This window comes from Pygocentrus nattereri, chromosome 13 (assembly GCF_015220715.1).
Source record: "Pygocentrus nattereri isolate fPygNat1 chromosome 13, fPygNat1.pri, whole genome shotgun sequence".
Lineage (NCBI taxonomy): Eukaryota > Metazoa > Chordata > Actinopteri > Characiformes > Serrasalmidae > Pygocentrus > Pygocentrus nattereri.
Window position 1 is genome coordinate 22,987,360 of NC_051223.1, and position 19,731 is coordinate 23,007,090.

The window sequence follows — 19,731 nt, forward strand, 5'->3', positions numbered from 1 at the left end:
TTTATTTTCTCTCCATGTAAGGTATTGTGCTGTTTTGCATTCAGCGTATGTCTTTGTGGAGACCTGAGCTTCGTATCACTGTTTCTTAGCTGTGGAAATTCTATAGCGAGCCTTCAGCTGTGAGTATGCTGTTGTCAATCAGCTCCACATGCACATCGAGCCTACAGAGGCCTAACGCGAAAACCCGAGTCAGGCACTGGTTTATGAGAAAAGAGCGGATTAACGACGCGTTTCGATTGGGGGTCTAAACAAATTCAGAGTCTAGCAAAGCCACAACACACCGCTGATAAAAAAAATACCACTTTACAGCACGTGTTTCACGCTACAGTAACCGCGCGCTGGCCTTGTGAACCAATAACCTCCAAACACACAACAGCTCATGATTTACCTCGACAGAAAACTTCCTAAAATGGTGACGGCAGCAAACGCCTGCATGCAAAACTACCGTCAGAAGTTCAAAGTGAGTGTGTGTGAATCGCCGTGTCTTTCTGTGAGCTCCGACGTCTCCGTTTCAGCATCGATTATTTATTAACGCTGCACGAAAACGCCTAAATGTCTTACTATCCTGTGTGCAAAAGTTTGAGAAAGTTTAACCCAAATACAGACTGAGGCCGTTGTGGCCATGAGACTGATTTGCTTTTCTGATTAAATGGACTTCTGATTAAACCTAAGAGCGTGGATAAAGCTTTTAAAGTGATCTCAAAAAGCTTCATATAAGCGCAAAAAAAGCCTGGTCTTACGGCCCAAAACCAGTCACTGCTGAAAGGAAAATACTGGGGGAGAAAGCCTGGGCACTGTGGATTTAAAACGCTGCGATAAATGCCCAAAATAAATGAAATCTATTTTGTATTCGGTAACCCACATGAACTCCTCAGATTTACGAGTCGCCCTTAGAATCTGACACAATTCTTCGTCAAGCAGTAAATAATGCGCAAAGTGGGTTCATTTACATGAAACAGTGCTTTGTAGCATCACTTTTTCTTTCTGAATATATTCATCACACCTGCGTAAAAATGACACAAGCGCGTGAGCCCAGCTTCACATAACACGGCATTCTTCTCTGAAACACTCGGGCTAATTCTGGGCGATTGCGATAAATCAGAATGTGAAGAGTAGAAAACACCTACCTATAAAAACGCCAATCCGGACAACAAATCCGCTCGAACAGAACACAGCAGAACAGAGCAGGAGAGGGGCTGCCTATTGATTTACGCCGAGTGGAGCAAAACGCAGAAAGACGCCAATCCCGCACATTCAGCTCTGATAATGAAAAGCCTTCTGAAGTTCTCCCTCTCTCTCTCTCTCTCCCTTACATCACCACCAGAGCCGAAAACCCTCAGTGTTTAGAAAAGAAGTGCTTCAGTTTATGTTCTTGGTTGTATCATTATCTCTAAGTCTGAACAAAACTGTGCTCGGCCCCTCTTCTAATCGCAAGATAACTGATGAGTTGGGTTCTGTGCGCTGCTGTGGCTGTTATGTAGTCTAGATGTAGTTCAGAGCGCGAAGCGAATCCGTCCGAATAGAGCCAACTGCCTCTTCGAGCCTCTATAATCACAAATTTATGGCTGGATGACGCGTCCTTGTCTCCCACAATGGAGCTCAGTGACATTAAATTGAAAATTGATGGAGATACTAACGAAATTTAATCTCTTTTCTACATGCACACTATTCCGTTGGGTCTGTTTTTAGTGGAGGGCGCACACGTACAATTCTAAAACATACCACCACTCCCTGACACACCTTATGCTGTTATTATTATTTTTTTCTCCTCGTAAGATTGCTGTAGTGAACAGGACCTTGGAAGGGGCTGGGGGAAAGCGACCCCCTTTCTGTCTCTCCGGGGAGATCTGGGACGCATTCAATCACTTCTGCTCCTCCATATTGGACTTTTCAGTCTCTTTTACAAAGACCCCACCTTCATCACGCTAACCGCGGTAGCCTAAGCGGGGTTCTCTCAAAACGTACACGCGGACATTCGCCCAGCACGAGCGACTCCCTCAGTCACAATCGCGCTGTTTGACCATTCGACGCGGTGGCGGAAAACTTCGAGGCTTTAGGCACCGTAAAACCTCATAAGGTCACACTCAAAGCATTTCTTCTTGTTTTCAACACGCTGCAAAACGTTACCGCCGTGTAGGACAGACATGCGTTCTTGTTTGTTCGTTGAAAGTCTCCTCAGAAACGGTTAGCACAGAAAGAAACGTTAGGATCACTAGTAAAGACACCACAAACACATTTAGCTTCGAAGAACTGTTTACTCAAGCACTTACAGGTTTACCTTGGAGTAAAAATATATATCCATTAAAACAGACACGGGTTGTCCTTAAATAAAAGCAATGCCCGTCTCTAACAGCATGTTAGGAAAGAAATCGTATATTTTTACATCCAAAATAGGTGATTTGCCTTGAAAGCGAGGCGTGTTTTTCCCACTCTTCCCCGGAGCAAAACTCAGACCCCTCCCCCACATCCACGAGCACCGCCCATTGCGACTGACGTCACACCATTAACCCTTTCCCATTCGGTTCACTTCATGGCCGAGAAAGAGCTCCGTTAGGCCGAGAGATTAACTCCCTACACACTTCACTGCTGCGTTATTTCGTTCCGATTGGCTTTAACGTGCCTTCAGATCGTTCACGAAACATTACAGGAGAAATTAAAGTTAAAGAACACAGCTTCTATGTGTGGGCCATGGTCGCAATTTACCTTTTTCTCAAGATTTCAAGGCATAAGTGAAACGGTGAAACGTACTTTGTGCAAAGGAAGTGCATAACGGTCCCTTTTTAGTTCATTCTTCGAGGTCATTAGGCTACGACGAGTCTGGCACATTTACGAGGCCCGTGCTTCACTGGTTTTCCAAGTGCCACAGGCTCCAGAGGCTAAAAAGTGCACTAATGATGAAATAGTGAGAGGATAAAATGGCCATGTAGACCCAACTGTAGCTCAACTGGGGAAAAAAAACAACATGTGCTATATAATGGACATGAAATTAAACTCCACTCTGATTAGACATACAAGGCTCTGAATTCAACTTCAAAAAGCACCAGTGGGTGGGCAACAGGGACAGTCTAATGCCTGGCATTATTTCTATCCTTCTGCATTAGAATTTGGCTCTGACTCAGCCTCATTACTCACAGTGACCTAAAACTACCTGCAACAATGTCAGTATAAACAGCATCAGTATAAGGCGTGCAGTGCCATAAGACACAGCAATCATTTGCTTAGGAAACAAATACTCTTAATGATTGTGTGTTTTGGGTGCTTCCATGTTTGTTTCCTAAACGGCATGTGAATGTGAGGGGTTACAATGTGTGTGCGCCCTCAAATAATTAACACCATTGTCTGAGTTAAGTGCAGCCAAGGGGAAATAAAAGCCTCAGTACAAATAGACCTTTCCATACTCGCTGCACATAAATATCCTGACCACTGGCCCAGCCCGTTTCTTTTCAGTTACTTATCTGTTTTTCTATTTCCCAGTTTGTTTGGGTGAGTTTTGGCTCCTTTTTTGCAACATGATGAAATCAAAATTAAAACAGTTTTCCTTAATTAATGGACAACATTTCTGCAAAACTCTCCACCCACAGTGTTTTTGTTGGCCCTAATTTATATTGCTTCAGGTCTAAGATGCCTGAAGTGATCTAATAAATGTCTAAACTATTCTAGGGAACAAGCCCAGGCGCTGTCTGGCCTCTCAACCTAGAGAGTTTGATCCTTTTCCGTAATGCAGATTATAAAATAGCACACATTTGTAGAAATTCTAATCAAAAACTGACAGCAATGGTCATTTTAAGACCCTTAAATAAAACAAGACTGATTCACAGATCCCCCCAATCCTCAAACAAACATATCACATGCTATGAGAGTAACCCAGGTCATGCTAGAGAGATCACAGCAAAGCCTTTCTGCTTAGTCCAATGTGATCACAGCTGTAATCTGTTAGAAAAATACGCCTTAAAACTTTTCTGCCTTCAATCTGCACTCCGATAAAATTGCATACTTCTAAAAGGTGAGCCGGTGGCCAAAACAGCAATGGTTATACATTAGAAGGTAGAAACCTTCTGTAGACCTGCCCTGGTCACATGAGCAAGCTTTGGGTTGAGACAGGCCTATGCATACAGAGTACCTCTGGGAAGGCTGCTCTCCTCTGCCTGTTCCAAAGTGCTGAGAAATGCAAAACCTGTCATGTCAGGTGTGCCAAGAGAATAAAATATGGTGGCCAGCAATTCCTTGTGCAAGAACTGAATTTTTCATCTGAAACAAACAAACAAAACCTGCAGAGAGGCGTATGGTGTGGAAGCTGCCTGAAAGATTGCAGTAATGGTACAATATTCAGTAGATGCATACAAGTTTTAGTTGATTTTGCAACTACTTTGTAAGCAGTGGTCAAATTGTTAAAAAAAAAAATAGTCAAGAGGGAAAGTGGGTTAACATGACTCCCTGGCAGCAGGTTGCTCATGAGAGATATACCTCCTGTTTACATAGCGCTTGTCTTACACTGTGCATAGACCTCTCATTTCTAGTTTATAGAGAACAAAGCATATGCTTATTGTAATTCTACAGTCATTGTACCTTTTTACAATGAAAAAAGTGTAGACTGTTTCCCCTTAGTGTGCACACTACTTCCTCTAATGGTTAGTTTGACATGAAGAACTCCTGCCAAGGTAACTTGTAGAGTAAATCTCAAATATGGATTCAAATTAAGTTAGACATCTTGGGGTTTATCACATGAGGATTGTATCTTGAATATATCAGGGTAGATCACATTCATCCAAAGGAGATGGAAAGAGTGCATGGTAGTTTTATCACCACCAGGGAGGATCATGTACTTACTTACTTATTTACTTACTTATTTACTTGCTTATGTATTTAATCATTCACTAGGAGATGTAATCACTGAGATGTAAACAAAGTCATCCGGAGTGTTTCAATATGAAATGGTACACTGTAGAGAAACTTAGCAAGTCTGATTTGTTTAAAATGGAAGTAATTCAAGGTGATTCAATTCATAACACATAATAACCAGTGAAGCTAAACTTGTCTTCCAAGTTCATCTTCTGTAATGTAATTCTGATAATTGTAAAACAGAAGTTAATTTAAAAAATACATTTTCTTTAGTTGCTATTTGCCTTACATCACACTGCATAGACCTCTCTGTCATCAATTTAAAAATACATTTTAGGCCAAAACCTTCTTTCAAAATGATCATAAAACACTGTCTCATATATCAGTCTGTGATGTAACCATTTTGTGCAATAATGTTCTGTGAGGTAACTTTTAGAGGTTGAGCTGAAAGATTAATTGTTTATATACTGAAATTGTAGTTTGAATGAGCTGCATTTCTATTATAGACCATTTTAACAAGAGCATTGTCTTAGCAAGCCTTGAATTGGGAAATCTGACCTAATATCACAGAGCTTGTGAACAGCCTATAGATGAGTTAAACCAATCAGAAGCAACTGAGCACTAATGTACATGACAACGCCACCACAACTAACTGGAACATTATGTTCAGTGTTTTAGCCTTAAACTAGAATATGTGCATATGCTGGTCTTCACAGCCAAGCAGCAGGCCTGGGTCCTAATTTAACCCCTTAACACTGCAGGCTTATTACATACTCAGGCTTAGCATATAGTAACTGCAGGGACTTTGACACAAACTGGCTGAGCTATTCTTAAGCTATAGAGGTGTCTAATAAAACTTTGGGTCTGGTTATTTAAGGGGTTGAAGACAATAAGCTCAACTTAAATTTCAGTTGCAAAAGAAAAAAAACACAATTATATATTTTACCTAAATCATTTAACCCTATTTAGGAAGCATTAAATGCTTTGGATGTTTGATTCCTATCACCACCACTCTGAACAATTCTGACTCTAAGTAAGTTTCTCTAGAATGGAGCGTTTTATATCAAACCTCTCTGAATGACTTTTTATATCTTGAACATTTAATTATGCAGACAGTGAAATGGCGAAAGAGGTGCGAAATAATCTCTATGAATGCTTACCCTTGAATCTTACATGGACTTATATCATGAAGAAAGAATGTCTTCAGTTGCCAAAATTCAAAACCTCTGACATATCAAAGTGAGCGGAAGGTCAGCGGAAATGAACATTACATCTGAATTTATTGTAAGGAAGAGAGAAAGAGGTCCAAGTTTTATACTCGCATACATATGTATGAGGCATTAGATGCTAAAGTACAGAGAAAAAAAAGAAAGCAAACAGAGACATCTCTTTAAAAACTCAGTGGCATTCACTACTCTTTACATTTTTTTCCAGGGTTTTCAAATAAGCCCTTTTATTGCAGCTGTTAAATACAGCAGCTGGGAGCAAGAGACAAGGTCTGTATTGTGACCACCCGGCCGATTCTGACGCACTTACTTTTTGCCCCGGCTGCTAAAAAACTGCCCTCCTCACATCTGCAGCGCCATCACGTGGCAGGGCAGGCAGCTCATGTGATCCCTGGCGCAGTAGCTGTTGTTGTTGGGGAGAAAAAGGAAAGTTTGTGAGGGCACCAGAACACAGCTGCAGGGTTGGGGAGTACTTCAGTCAAGTGGTAGATCTGCCCAGTCGACAATGAACCATCTCTTTCACTCTCTCTCTTCCCTCCATCACACTTTTTTGCTGACTCTTATCTATCCATAGGCCCTGGGCATCTTAAAAAAAAACAACAGAAAAAAGCCAGACAAAACGAGTGTTCACACAATGTGTTTACACAATGACCTATTCCAAGATCCCGAGACCACGGCCAAATCAGTTTCGTGAGAACAATAAATAACCCATTTGTACGACTCCATAAAGATACCATTTGAATCTCGTCATCTGCTCATCGTTCCAAGAATGACTTTAAGCGTACATTTTCCCCATCACCTAAAGCAGAAGGCAACAAACAGAAAAGAAGGATGACAGTAAAGCACAGCATTAGAAAGAAATGCAGTAGCTGCAAAATGTAGCTTTCAGAGTTCAGACAGTTTCTGGGTTTCTGGGAGTTTCTGGGAAACCACAGCAAGCAGTTTATTGGCCTAACAAGGTGTAAAGCAGATGTACATACAAATGACATTATTTTTACACAGTCAAGTAAAAGACATCAGAGTGCACTGACCTTAACTAGAATCTGAAACTTTATTCCTAAGCATGTCAACAACTTACCCTTCGAATGACAGTATTCTTTGTAAAGACTGCTTTATGTGACATGGATTGGTTATATTATATGACGAGTCAAATTAAATACATCCTGCAGGGGGGTGAAATTATGGCTTTCATTGTGCCTGCCCGTTCTCTGCAACAGGTGGCCTCTCCTTTAGATTAATTCCAAATCCTGATGGCTGTTTTACCACTGAACAGGAAGCCCATGAGTGATATTTCATAGGGAAGGCTTATAAGGTGCCCAGACATTGAGTTTTACTGGTTACAAGAGCAAACACCGCCCTTGGCAAAAGGTAATAGAACCATCACACTTTCACACACGCACACACACGCACACACACACACACTTGCACAGTTACTCCGTAACCTGACAATGTGAGCTGAAGATAAAATTTTAGTACCCATGGCCATAATGTAGCAGTATTGCTAGAGGCCTGTGGACGTCTGTACGCTAACAAATACATGGACAGATGTATCCTCGCCATCCACAATTCCCAATTCTCCCCAAAATTCACATGACAGTGTCAATATAAACCAAACCCATAAGTACACTGGGGATAAAAATCTAGATACAGAAGTGGTAATGTGTTTCAAACAGGTTAGGATGAAGAAGAGCATGAGAATTGACAATTTCATTCCTCAGCTTCCATTCAAAATCTGTACTGTGTAAAGGTCAAAAGGTCACTCAGCTCAGAACAACCAGTATTATAAAACAGTTATTGGCAGGAATGGCCGAAAACATCAAACAGCATAAATTTACTTAAGGTGAGGATGACTTCTTTCCTGATTTGCTACCTGATCCTCTACTCTACACAGAACTGTGAATGGCTCTTAAAGGGTCCTTGTAGGTTGCTGCAGGGATTCTGCCATTTGCTTGGGGGTAAATAAACAATATTCCTAGGAATTAAATGAATGCCAAGTGTCCAAAATGAAGACAAGACTAAAGGTGTTTAATTCACAGGAGTATTATAGTTGATTTACTAATACATATTTTACATGAAGGCCTATTACAGGCTTATTATTCAGCATTTACTACTAACTATTAATTGTTTAGCAGTAGTTATGCGCTTGAGAACCTGAAGGGGTTAAAATACAACACAAGCATTAATTTGCCATCCTCAATAACAATTAAAAGCTAAATTTGGGTATTTTCTAAATGGATATGCAACTTAAGCTATTAATTATGATTTATAGTCAAGATTTTTCAAATATTAGAAGATATTGAACACAGGGGACTTATTACATGAGGACGTTCTATAGCAATGTTGGCAAACTTTACAGTATTAAAGCAAGTATAAGAAAGAAAAAGGAAAGCGATAAAGATCTTCAGTGTAGATCTCTGCTCATAGTTATATTAAGCAGTTTACAGTGGAGACACCTCCGGTTAATCTCATCTCTCTCTCTCTCTCCAGTGGGACGGAAGCGCGCATTCAGAGTGGGTGCGCCAAATGTGCGCCAAATTATCAATTGTCATGTCGTTGGTGACAGACGGGCTTGGAGAAAAGCAGATAAACCCGGGCGTCGAGTAATCACCCCTCTACGGAGTTAGCCATTAATTCAGGGTTAAAGTCTATTTGCATTTAGACAAAAGAAGATCGCCCATCCATCACCAAGTTGAGGGGAAGAAGGAGGGGTGAAATACTTCTCTTGTTGTCCTCCTGGGTGCGTTTACATAGGTGCGAGCTAGAAACCCCCAGAGTTCCTCATTTGAAATCCGACACTTCACAGAACATTTATCCAAAAACCAGAAATATTACTCCACATTCTTTTGCGTATTTCAGGGGAAAAGTAGGCCGGCAGAGCAAACCACAGCCCGCACAGCCAGTTTCTCACGTTGGAGGCGGTTGTGAGGGACATTTTAAGGTGAACATGTCCAGATTGAAGTGGTTTCCTGAGTGCAATAATTAAAACGAAATAAAAAAGGGAGCAGGACATTTTGTTCTACGCAGACAAATTTAAACGCCAACAATAGTACATGAATATGAAATCAATCTTTTAGTGTTTTATGGACTTGAGCTTAAATCATTCAACTAAATTTAGTGCAATAAAGGCTTAAGAACTTGTTCTGATTGGTCACAAATAATGTTGTATGAAGAAATGTTGTATACTTGAATGAATATAGCAATACTGGTTTTCATTACGTGTGATTTTCACACTTTTATTCACAATCAGCTTTGGTATTTCTATTGCTTTGTCAAAACTGGATCAAATATGATTAAAAACACTTTAAACCACGTGGTTCGGTCGTGTCCCTCAGATTTGCCCAAGCGAGCTTTAATAAGGGACATTCAGATCGAGTTTAACGCGCAGAAACAGCGATCTGCACTGAGTGTCTGTGATGCAGCGGTGCTGCTTGTGGAGCTAAACGGCAGTGGCTGCTTGGGTGTCTTGCATATGCAGGTCCCCCTTAAATGTGCGCAGTGTTTGGTGGGAATTCCTCGTAGCGCTTTTTTTGTGCAGTTGGCCAGGGGCTCCCTCCCTCCTGCTTCTGCTACCCCTCCCCCTCTGCACCTCCTCGCAGCCTGGAGATCCCCTGCCCGCTTCTGCCGAAGCCCTGCTGGCCGCAGGAGCGGAGCGTTACGGCACTCCGCACCAAAAGGACGACGCGGACGCGGCGGACGCGCGGCATAGAGGACGACACGTCACACGAGCTGCACATCCTCTCGTGCGGTGGGCATCTAGAGGAGAAAGGTGCAGCAGAACGAGCTCCATCAGCCCCCGGGAGAAGGGGGGAGGGTTCCGGAGCTCCGTTCTCGACTCTTCAGCTCAAAAAGACCGATAAGGACGCGGGCTGCCGTCATTAACGACCATCCAGCACGTATTAGAGCGCGTGGTGTGAAGCTGCTCTGCAAGAAATCTGCTTACTGCTGCTAAATCAGCTCGCGCTGGCTCTTTTTTCTCCTAATTCCACGTGGAGATCTCCGTTGTGCTACGTAAGAGCCAAGGAGAGCTGCAGAGATTTGGCGCCACTTTCAAACCTGAGCTCGGCTTTCAGTCACACTCAACAGAGAAGGAGAGGAGGAAAACAGACAAGAACGCGTTTCGCTTTCGCTTAGAAAAAGAAAAGACAGCATTCGCAGCCAGGACTGTTTATTCTCTAGGAATCTGGGTTGGAGATTGCGAAAAGGTGGGCTAAACCTTTTAACATTTAGACTAATCAATAATTCAGCCAGACTAACCGATAAATAATTCATTACTTTATTTATTTATTTATACATCGTTTTTTTCAGGTTGTAATTTGATGTAGCTGTAGTTCTCAAAGAATTATACTGAAGTAGATATAATATGGCAAAAAACTACATTAAATTAAATAATCTGAGCTTTGTTGAGAATCCACCGTGTGATTAATTCAGGCGAACAGATAATATTTTATAGATAATCTGTTTTATTTTTTAATGACTGTAACTAACCAGATCGTTTATCACATTGTTATTCTTTAATCATTATTATGATTCTCACTTTTCAAAAGTGGTTTTCTTAAGATGAATTCACGTTTTATTTTATTTAAGACTTCTTAACTGCCACGCTTCTATTATGTTAGAGCCACACTGAAAATGAAGTGTTATAGTACCACTCAGTGCATCATTTAGACAGCAAACCATATTAAGGCCCGGGGGGTGGGGGTGGGGGTGGGGGGTGTCGGTCTCTAAATCAACTACACATTTAACCGCTTAGGACGCTAAAGCTCCAGTATACGCAGAAACTAAAAACGCTAAAACTCGCACTGATAAATGTAATGCATGTGTAGTCATGGAGACAGTCCGCTTTACTTGCTTTCACTGTGTCTAATGACTCAGATCGTTTAGGCGATAAGAAAACTGTTTTTAAAGCACGCAGCTCCGGATCGAAGGAATTTCATGAAATATGAATCTGCACAATAACAATCAATTTTCTATAATTGTCAAATATCGCCGTTTTACCAAAAGCTGCTTTACTAAATGATGCATTCCTATGTGAACATTAATTTTAAGCGCATTCACTGCACTCATTTGGCCCGATTCCATATTAGCAACGCAGCATGCATCTCTGTTATACAGTGGCATCAGTGCTCTCCTCTCTGTCTGCGTATGAGATATATGCATTAATAAAAATCTTCATAAAGTGCATGTTTTGTCAGTGATTTTTTTTTTCATTTTGATCACTGTTCTGGAAATCATGTAGATAGGTGGTCGCTCTTGGTTGGGGGGAGGGGGGCTTACAAACACTAGTCACTAAACAGAGTGAAAGGCTGCGAGGCCAAAGCAAATCTCCGTTTTAATTTTTGTAGTTCTAATATTATTTTAAAACAAATAATAAGAGGCGAAGGAAAAACTTAAATCTAAAGCTGAATATTTAAAACTCTCAGATTAAGCACTGAAACAGTCTGAGGCAAATAATGCAGATCTGATGTTTATACTGTAGATCTGTATCACTGTAATTAATATGAATGCGATATCAAACTGTAAATTCATGACCAAGTTAATACGACATTGTAAGGATGCCACAATGAAAAAAAGAGTTATTTGTATCATTCTTTCAGTTTGATCTGGGAAATAATGATCAGGGAGAGCTTGTGTGTCGAGTCCATTATGGACCGGCTGTTATCAGAGCACGCGGAATAAATGTATTATATAGAACTTCAAATGCGGTTCAAATGTGGTAGATTAGTTTCACATGAACAAAACAAAATATTAAAAACGATGTATTTCTCTTTGCTTACTTTGGAAATGATTGTGTAGATGTAATATATTTTATTCATGAGGAGATTATGTACACACTTCAATCATTTAAATTCAGTGCGTCACTTATTTCTCAGTGAATCATCAACCAGTGGCGAAAATGAGGCTACAGTATAGCTGCTCTCAGAGAGGCCTGATCTGATACAGACTGCACAAAATAAATAAGAAAATCTCTCGTAAAATCACACGTATTTCAATTTGACCGTTTAAAATAAGTAAATAAAAAAATAAAATAAATACTACTCTGATTGTTATTATTATTATCATCATTATCATTATTATTATTATTTTTATTATTATACTGTTTTGTTTTTGTCGATGCACAGCGTCCACGCGCTGACCACACCAGGCCCACTATCTAAAAATCTAAAGAAAGGATACGCAAAGCTCCGGACTCGCTTCTTGAAAACAAGACCAAATGCTCACGCAAACCACACAGGCCTGTTCATTCAGCCCGCCTGGTCCTCGGCTGCCGGTCTCATGTTGGCCTTAAGCTGGAGCGCAGGGGAGAGGCGCTGCAGCGAGGCGCCCACTCGGTGAACTTAATCCATCCTGACCAGAGCAGGAGGGGGAGCTTTGGAGAGCGAGCAGGAGGACGGCCATAACAACAGCACTAATAATCCTCCAGGACGGAGCCAAATGGAAACTAAATCAACACAGTCGCATTAATAATTTCATTAGGCCTTGTTATGGTTAATATGCGAGTGTAATCTTTTAGAATCCCTCATGGCTGCACAATTGCACATTTCCTGCTCCAAACTCGACGCGGTGCGCTGTAAGAGGGAAAGCAAGTTTACAGGCCGCGGCTGTGGCAGCCAGAGCAGCGGCTAAACAGTGGTTTCTACATGTCTGATGGGCAGGAGCTTAGCCCTGGCAGAATTACAGTGAAGAAAAAATGGAATAAAACATACTTGGGATATTAACAACCTTAAAATATATCCGTCTACAGCCCTTACGTAAACCACAGTCTTGGCAACTGCTGGGGAACGCCGAGTATTTCTAACTACACTAATGTGTTTAAAAAGACGACTTTGTGCTTGTAGCCTACATTTTTTCTAACGATCCCCGCGTTTCACACATTATCAGTTGGAGACAACCTGTTGGTCCGGTTTTCCGGACGCGGTGAGCTCCAGCGAAAAGATTATTTAGACTAGGACTTGGACTAGGACACTTCATCTGCAGGATGTTCTTCAAGGAACCAATAAGTGACCAATAAATATTTCCAATATCAATAACCATGTGAGGGAGAAAATGAAGAGAACGATCGATACAAAATACCGAAAGCAACATTCACAAAAATATGAAAGATAAAAACTAAAAAGCGTGATGATAAAATGCCGCAGCTTACTCTGCCTAATAAAACAACCTTGTTATGAATATGAGCACAGGCATGTAATGTATTTGAAACGAAGAGGAAGATTAGGGTGAGACACGCACGGAGCCACTGCGTGGACTCTGCTGACGGGCTTTTCATACGCAGAGCATCGCTTTCACAAACATGTAGGCCTGCAGTTGCAGACTGTTAAAAGTGGGAACATTTTTTCTGTCCTGGTCATTAAATCCAGCAGTGCTGGTACACCTCCACCACTCTTACAGTATGGTCCAGTGTGGTCGTCACCCTGCGCTCAGCCCACCAGGTGAAGTCACACTGTAGTGCAGCCCAAAGCGCCCAACACCTTCACACTCTGCGCGGAGCCCTAATATCACTGAGCTCCTCGGCGTTAATGCCATTCCTAGCGTGTTTTGTCACTCTTTCCAGGTTAAAGATGACATAACCTGTTGTTGGGCCTGCAACACACGAACTTTAGTCATTACACATTTTTTCCTCTCTTTATAAAAGCTCTTGTAACTAAAGTCGAGGAAATGTCTCTTCTTTTGACCGTCAGTTCGCCCCACAGCGAAGCCCTGCTCTCAGGACCGAGTCCTCTCTCGCCCCCCTGCGGCCTGCAAAGAAATATAGCGGAGCCCACCGGGGGGAAAGTGGAGCCGCCATGGCACTTGGCTGCGTCGTGTATCTGCTGCTTTTGCTTCCTTGCGCAAGCTTTTATTTTAATGGATAGTTTTTCCTCTAGTGTATCTGGAATGCTGATATTTTTGTCCCTATAATCAGTAAAACGTATCGCCACTTCAAAAGCTCGACAAACATATAGAACAACGGAAATGCAAAAATACAAAGAGCTTAAAAACCGAAGCAACAATTATGGCTTATAATGTGGCATCTATGTTCCTTATTTGTGGTGGAGACGCACGTTGGGACATGAGGAGAAGCTGCATGTTGCCGAAGTGTTCTGCTGGAGAGAGACAGTTAGCAAGTTAGCATCCGCTTAGCGCATACGCCCCAGATATTTATGGAGGCCAAACATCTGAGCTCCACCGTCTTTCACGAGAGTTTCGTCGACTTCTTTCTAGGTGCCTTAGTTTATCACTGTTAGCCTGTAACACTGAACGTCCTCACAGAGTGTGCTAAAGCAGATAAACAAGGGAAAAACAGTAATTCAGTCCAGCCAGATTCAGTTTAGCAGTCGCCTTACCTCGTCATTCTTCGGCATGTAATAGTTTTATGGGCAGTTAAGTTGTTCAAAGCGAACATGGGTCTCAGTTCCTCCTCATCATGTGAATTTTTGCTCTTGGCATAGGTGATGTTTGGAGTTGAAAGTCTGGGCAAGTGAACCGATAAACTCTATAAAAGGTGCCACAAAGTTATTTGAGGGACGCCATTGTAGAACCACTTAACCTAAAGAACGTGTTTGAAAAATAGATGTGAGTGTGAAGAACATCCTAAAGGATTGTAAGAACCTTCACATAATATGAAGGTTTTTTGTTTGTTTGTTTGTTTTTACCAGTTTAGGGGTTCCTCCAGGGACCTTTACATGAGAGGTTCTTTAAACTTTATAAGGGTTCTTCAAACCCATCTCATTTACAGAATGGTTCTCTATAGAACCTGGTATGTGCAAAGAATCAGTTTTCACACCTTCATTTTTAAGAGTGTATAACTCTCAAATATTTTGAAAATTATTGGATGTGATAACATAAAATATGAATCTAAGCAGTATATAATATGATTAGAATATATTGTTTTCATGTACATCTGATATCTTCTTTTAATAATGAATGCCCAATATGATAATATAGTGTATAATTAGTTGTTTTGCTCAGTGTAACATAAACTCACCAGACAACATTATAATTTTTAATTTTAACATTCTAATGAGCTTTAATGAAATCAACACTAAAAGGCAGCAGTCACATCACGTTTTAAGTTTTAATAGTTTTTACAGTCACATCACGTTTTAACCATTGTTATGGTCTTTAAGGCTAGAAATTCTCCATGGAAAGTAACCCTAAGAAAGTGTAATGAGTCAATAGGATTACAGGATATAATCCTAATATACACATAGCCTATATTTAAAGCATTGATTGTTTTTTATGTTATTTCTAGTGCAACAGTTAAATAAAATACAATTTTCATAATTTCTAACAACCTCAATAAAGCCCAGCTAAGATATAGTTTTGCTTTGGCTAACCATGAAAGATGAATATACCCTGCTGTAAGTGCGTTTGAGGCTTGAACCGCACCATTATATTATTTTAACCACTGCTGGACAGAAGAGGAATGCAGGTTTAACATGATAACCTGTGTCGGTTAGGGTTTTATGTGAAAGCATTATTGATTGATGGCCAGTGATGAACTGAGGCGATGAAATTTCTCGCAGAGATTGTCTTTGGTGCTGCCCTGCCTCAACATTTCTCTTTTGTGTCCATCAGACTGCATGAGGCTCCGTATGGAGTATCTTGGTGTAGCCCTAATTTATGCTGGGCAGGATTCCCATTTAAGACCCTTGCATTGAATCCCACAGCAGATGTTTTGACAGTAATAAAAATAATATGCAAAAGATTATCACATAAGAATCTGCCATGCCAACACAGATACTAGTTTCTCATACCAACAAATCTCAGGCATCCACGCTGTATGATCCCTGCGCTGTAATGCTTTTATATTGGAGTGTTATTTACATTTCCTTCTTAAATGCACTGTTCCTCTCCAGTGTGACCATGTTAGACCTAATAATAATATTGAGGTGGCATATGAAGGTACTTATTTGTCCTTGCTGCTCTTCCAATATCCACTTAAGTAACGGTTATGATTGAGATTAGAAAAGGTCAAACCTGACTCAGGAACGCGGGCCCAGTCTCTCCTCTGGAGTAAAGATGCTGTGCTAAATGGGTCTTTCTGCAGTGTTTAAACACTATTCTCACTCACTATCCACAATGAAGGCTGAGTATGATTATATTTTTGGACAAATAAAGTGTACTCTTAAAACTAAAGGTGCCAGATGTGGAACTCTGCCACAATAGACACAGAGAAATCTTGGTTCTCTTCACTCTTAAAAAAGGTTGTTCTTTAGTAAAATAAAGTTTTTTTTGCAGTCATTCAGAGCAGGTTTGGTGTAAAATCTCACATTATAGAGGAACATAGAATTGTTCACAGCAGTGATAATAAAATCCAAGTATTTATGTATTTATAGACACACTTGAATTTTATTCTAAATTTGTTCTTAGAAGAACTTCTCAGCATTAGTATACACTGATTTGTGAAAACATAATATCCATGAATCACATCCATTCATCCTCATTGGTACATCAAGCTGGAAGTGATTTTTGGTGATTTTTCCGTACAGATGAAGCTTCAGATGTCCAAAGTGCTTAAGACCTTTCAAAGCTCCCTCACAGAATGTTTTTACATGAAATTGTTACAAACATTTTGGTTTTATACAATAGTTTTTAGAAGAATTAACATTTTGGCCTAAAACATATATTTTTTAAAAATCCATTCATGACAGAGAGGTACCTACAATGTGTTGTTTAACATTATCATACCATAATCAACATTCAATGTAAAAACTCTGGTTATTTTGGACAGTAAATGAAATAACATTTGTGGCTTTTCTCAAAAATGAGAAACAGAAAATGGCACAATTTCCAGAGTTGTTAAAAAATTATTTGATTGCTCCAAAAAATAAAAACTTGAGATGGAAGTGTCTCATGGAATCATGTAAAGAGTTTTAGAAAAAATAGAAAAAAGTTCCATCAAAAATTCTTCCTAACAGCTGGTGGGGAGGTAGATGGCCAGGACTGTGATTTAAAGGGCTCTGGGCTAAACTGTGCTCTCTGGGCTCTCTGCAGACAATACCCCACTGACGTGTAGGCTACCGGCCATATCTGAAGTCTCAGCCCCCTTCCTCTGCTCTTTGGTCTGTTAGCACCACCTCCAGTGGCCCATGGCTATGACTGGCAGACAGAGGCACAGGAGAATTCAGTGGAAAAGCTCTCTTGCTCGCTCGCTCGCTCTCTCTCTCTCTTTCTCTCGCTCACTCACTCTCTCTTGCTCGCTCTCGCTCGCTCTCTTTCTCTTTCTTGCTCTCTCTCTCAGTGAGGAATGAGTATTGAATGGGGTGGGACAGAGAGTTTGAGAGTGCAGGATCTGTGGGGGTAGGGAGGAGTTGGATTGGTGCTTATTTAATTGGCTGTCGGACCTCCTGGAGTTTCAGCATTTCCACAAAATAGGATGAGCCCCCTCCCTTACACACACTTACCCCCAACATCTTTCCACCTAATGTAATTATGGGTCCCGGGCTTGCATCACGATGGATCGACTCAACATGTATATGAAGAATAAAGAATAGCGCAGCTCACAGCACAGCAAACCTGAGTTTAACCTTCTCTGGTTCCAGCAATATGACATTTAGGGCAAGCGAAAGTGCCATTATCATCTGAAGTGCTGTCTCAGTCCTGAGGCTGACCACGTCTCAAACCAATATGCATATGACCTTTGGACTGCTTGGTTTGTATCTTATAGGAAATGCTAACATATATTTGTGCTGTGTGTAGTGGTGGGGAAGCTGAGATGGAGATTATGAGGCAAAGAAGCGTCTCCAGCTCATGATGTTTTTATTTTTAAGAATTTCTTAATCATGTCTCAATCAGCTTCTGTTGAGGTATATGTTCATTAGCGCATTGTTCAGGCAGTTAATTCTTTCATTATGGGGAGACTTCTGTTGCTCTACAACAATAAAATAGTGTTCATTATTAAAAATGTTCTCAATGGGAAAAGATACTTACATGAAGTTTTAGCCTATTTTAAGTCACAATCTGGGAATTCAGAGCACACCGAGTAGCATCCCTGCCACTGGATTTTCTAAAGACCTGAAAAGAAGAGGTTTGTGGGGTATGCTGTCCTTAAATTCATAAAACAAAAAACAATGACAAATCAAAAACAAATAAAATATACACTTACAAACATACTGTTTAATAGAATGGACAGAAATATAAGACATTTGATGAGGGCAAAACATTATAATTCTGACATATACGGAAAGAACCCTGTGGGTTTATTGACATTCTTTGGACCAACTGATTATATTTGTTAGTTTTAACTGTGGCTGCCTTCTAAGTGTGTAAAAACTGAGGGTTAAATTCCAAATAATAAAAAATCAGTTTAATTTCATATGCAGTGATAGAGTAATGCATTTCATCTTGACATCAGTCTGAACATCATTGTTGTTCTCATATATTTAATGAAAATCGAACTACATCCAGCGAAGCAACATTTTTCTCCTGGCAGCATCTTAATGGGCCTTAAACCCTCATATTTCTTCAACATTATGAGATGCAGCCTGACAGGGAGAGGCTCACTAGGGGGCAGAGTGTATTTCCATGGACATTTTCTCTAAGCTCTGTCCCAGACACTGCAAATAAAGGGTTGGAAAAGTCTTGCCCATGAAGTGCAGTAAGAGATCAAGGGCCAGGTGTGTCAGCCCCAGAGGAAGGAAAGGCTTTGGAGAGAGCAGTGAGGTTCTTTGTGGAGGAAGCAAAAAAGCAAGATGGAGGAGGATGCAGGTACACTCTTAAAAATAAAGTTTCCTAAATATTTCTTGGCTTGGATGGATGGTTCAAGAAACAAAAAATAGAACCATTACATTCAGGGGAACTCCATATATTTTTTCAAAATTTCTGCATGTTTAAATGTTTACATAGCGTTAATGTATAAACAAAGTCATTTAGAGTGGTTTGATCTGAACTGTTACATTCTAGAGAAACTAACCAAACCACAATTCACAGTGGTAATGATAGAAGCCAGACGTCTGAGCTTAAAGAAAGCTATTACATGAAATGGTTGTGAATATGAGAAATTGTGTTATGAAATAAGGTTTCATCCTTCAATATATTTATTAAATCCGCTCATCACAGAGAAATAGGTGTGTTGTAAGGTACCATTTAAAACTTGGTTCACTGGTCATTTTGCATAGCAAGTCAAATACACACAGACGTTTAGGAACTTTTGTAACTGAAACTAGAAAACAATCATCTTGTCTTTATTCAAATAAATAATGGCATGATGGGCATTAGAGAGGAAGTCATGTTTTGTATGTATAGTGTCATCTGTTGAATAAAGTAATTCGTATGTGTAAGTGTTTATGTGCCAGAAGTAGTTCGTGTAGGCCTAAGGATGGACAAACCAGATGTTAGAGCAGAAGGGGAGGGGGTGAGGAAGGTCATGCAGTCTTCCTCTCCCGTCCTTTTAGTCCCACCGAGTCTTTAGCCTCATCTCATTCTCATTCTCCACCCTCTCCGCCTCTTGTACACACTATACGGTGTTTGTGTGTGTTTGTGTGTGTGTGTGTGTGTGTGTGTGTGCGTGCGCTGCACCTCAAAGCACACAGTAGCCACAGTTACATGTGCATGTGAGGACCTGTGCTTATGACTGGAGTCTGCTCAGCTGCTGTAGTTGATCGCGGGCTGTTTACTGAGGGTATGTTCACAATCACTGAAGGTACTGCTTGTCATTTTACCTTTTATACAAGATACAAAGTTA

The 19,731-nt window shown here is 40.6% G+C and overlaps 1 long non-coding RNA gene across 1 annotated transcript; it reads left to right on the forward strand.

The window, feature by feature from the left end:
• Positions 1–9,478: 9,478 nt before the first annotated feature.
• Positions 9,479–13,712, forward strand: LOC108426438. Its single transcript, XR_001857768.2, has 2 exons — positions 9,479–10,267; positions 12,185–13,712. It is a non-coding gene; the product is annotated as an uncharacterized LOC108426438 (long non-coding RNA).
• The last annotated feature ends 6,019 nt before the right edge of the window (positions 13,713–19,731 follow it).